Consider the following 2,999-nt stretch of genomic DNA (forward strand, 5'->3'; position numbering starts at 1 on the left):
CGTTAAGTTGATGCAGTTTCTTCGTAGTGACAATGGTCTTTACAATTTGGTATGTTTTTGCAGTGGCTGGTACTGGTTATTCCTTTCCGTGTTTGGTACTTCCTTCAGGAGCTCGTGTAAGGCAGGCCTGGTGGTGACAAAATCTCTCAGCATTTGCTTGTCTGTAAAGGATTTTATTTCTCCTTCGCTTATGAAGCTTGATTTGGCTGGATATGAAATTTTGGTTTGAAAATTCTTTTCTTTACAAATGTTGACTATTAGCCCCCACTCTCTTCTGGCTTGTAGGGTTTCTGCCAAGAGATCCACTGTTAGTCTGATGGGCTTCCCTTTGTGGTTACCTGATCTTTCTCTCTGGCTGCCCTTAACATTTTTTTCTTCATTTCAACCTTGGTGAATCTGACGATTATATGTCTTGGGGTTGTTCTTCTTGAGGAATATCTTTGTGGTGTCTCTTATATTTCCTGAATTTTATATTTCCTGAATTTCAATGTTGGCCTGCTTTGCCAGATTGGGGAAGTTCTCCTGGCTAATATCCTGAGGTGTTTTCCAACTTGGTTCCATTCTCTAGGTCACTTTCAGGTACACCAATCAAATGTAGATTTGATCTTTTCACATAATCCCATGTATCTTGGAGGCTTTGTTCATGTCTTTTCACTCTTTTTTCTCTAATCCTGTCTTCTCGCTTTATTTCACTGAGTTGATCTTCAATCTCTGATATCCTTTCTTCTGCTTGATCAATTCAGCTATTGATACTTGTGTATATTTCACGAAGTTCTCATGCAGTGTTTTTCAGCTCCATCAGGTCATTTGTGTTCTTCTCTAAGCTGGTCATTCTGGTTGGCAATGTGTCTAACCTTTTTTCAAGATTCATAGCTTCCTTGCATTGGGTTAGAACATGCTCCTTTAGCTTGGAGGAGTTTGTTGTAACTTCTGAAGCCTAGTTCTGTCAATTTGTCAAACTCATTCTCTGTGCAGTTTTGTTCCCTTGCTGTTGAGGCATTGTGATCCTTTGCAGGAGAAGTGTTCTGATTTTTGGAATTTTCAGCCTTCTTGTGCAGGTTTCTACCCATCTTCATGGATTTATCTACCTTTGGTCTTTGAAGTCACTGACCTTTGGAGGGGGTCTCTGAGTGGATGTCCCTTTTGTTGAGGTTGATACTGTTCCTTTCTGTTCGTTAGTTTTCCTTTTAACAGTCAGGCCCCTCTGAGACAGGTCTGCTGGAGTTTGCTGGAGGTCCACTCCAGACCCTTTTTGCCTGGGTATCACTGGTGGAGGCTGCAGAACAGCAAAGATTGCTTCCTGTTCCTTCCTCTGGAAGCTTTGTTCCAGAGGGGTAGCTGCCAGATGCCAGCCAGAGCTTTTTTGTATGAGGTGTCTGTCGGCCCCTACTGGAAGGTGTCTCCCAGTCAGGATACACGGGGGTCAGGGACCCACTTGAGGAGGCAGTTTGTCTCTTATCAGAGTTCGAATGCTGAGCTGGGAGATCCACTGCTCTCGTCTTAGCTGCCAGCCAGGGACATTTAAGTCTACTGAAGCTGTGCGCACAACCCCGCCTTCCCCCAGGTGCTGTGTTCCCGAGTGGTGGGGTTTTATCTATAAGTCCCTGACTGGGTCTGCTGCCTTTTTTTCAGAGATGCCCTGCGCCAGAGAGGAGGGAATCTAGACAGGCAGTCTGGCCGAAAAGTCCTTGTTGAGCTGTGGTTGGCTCCGCCCAGTTTGAACTTCCCAGAAGTTTTGTTCACACAATGAGAGTAAAACTGCCTACCCAAGCCTCAGCAATAGCACACGCCCCTCCGCCAACCAAGCTTGAGCGTTTCAGGTTGCGCTCAGACTGCTGTGCTGGCAGCGAGAATTTCAAGTCAGTGGATCTTAGCTTGCTGGGTTCCATGGGTGTGGGACCCGCCAAGTCAGACCACTTGGCTCCCTGGCTTCAACTCCTTTACCAGGGGAGTGAATGGTTCTGTCTTTCTGGCTTTCCGGGTGCCACTGGGGTATGAAAAAAAGGAAAAAAGAAAAAACTCCTGTGGCTAGCTCAGTGTCTGTCCAAACGGCCACCCAGTTTTGTGCTGGAAACCCAGGGCCCTGGTGGCGTAGGAGCCAGAGGGAATCTCCTGGTCTGTGGTTTGCGAAGACTGTGGGAAAAGCGCAGTATCTGGGCTGGAGTGCAAGGTACAGTCCCTAATGGCTTCTCATGGCTAGGAGAGGGAGTTCTCCATCCCCTTGCACTTCCCGGGTGAGGCATCGCCCCACCCTGCTTCAGCTCACCCTCCTTGGACTGCACCCACTGTCCAACCAGTCCCAATGAGATAAAGCGGGTACCTCAGTTGAAAATGCTGAAATCACCTACCTTTTGCATCAATCTTGCTGTGAGTTGCGTACCAGAGCTGTTCCTATTTGGCAATCTTGCCAGCAATCCTGGAATTTCTTTTCTTTAAGAATGTTAAATACTGGCTCTTAGTCTCTTATCGCTTGCAGGGTTTCTGCTAAGAGGTCTGCTGTTAGTCTGATGGGCTTCCCTTCCTTTTAACTTGATCTTTTCCTGTAGCTACCTTCAACGTTTTTTTCTTTCATTTTGACCTTGGAAAATCTGATGACTATGTGTCTTGGGGATAATCTTCTTGTGAAGTATCTTCTTGCGGTTCTCTGCATTTCCTGAATTTTGGTGTTGGAAAAATATGGAACACTTCATGAATTTGTATGTCATCCTTGTACAGGGGCCATGCTAATCTTCTCTGTCTTGTTCCAATTTTAGTATATGTGGTGCCAAAGTGAGCACTTGAAAGTTAATTCTGTCAAAGCTTTAAAAATTAAAAACTCCAGGGAAGAATTTCTAAAACCTTCTAAATAATTGTTGGTAAAACAATTAAAACATTGATACCGAATCCAGTAGAAATAAAACATATAGCAAACAGTAAGGATAGATCTCACATCTGGATACCATTGCATTCCCCCATCCCTATAAAAATTGCAATTAAATTAAAATGTCATTGAAAGAATA

At 44.7% G+C, this 2,999-nt stretch overlaps 1 non-coding gene across 1 annotated transcript; it reads right to left on the bottom strand.

Annotated features, from left to right (window-relative positions):
• Positions 1–2,670: 2,670 nt before the first annotated feature.
• LOC116471984 (U6 spliceosomal RNA) lies at positions 2,671–2,777 on the bottom strand. The gene has a single exon (XR_004248914.1). It is a non-coding gene; the product is annotated as a U6 spliceosomal RNA (small nuclear RNA).
• Between the last annotated feature and the right edge of the window lie 222 nt (positions 2,778–2,999).

This window comes from Hylobates moloch, unplaced genomic scaffold (genome assembly GCF_009828535.3).
Source record: "Hylobates moloch isolate HMO894 unplaced genomic scaffold, HMol_V3 SCAFFOLD_6, whole genome shotgun sequence".
Classification (NCBI taxonomy): domain Eukaryota; kingdom Metazoa; phylum Chordata; class Mammalia; order Primates; family Hylobatidae; genus Hylobates; species Hylobates moloch.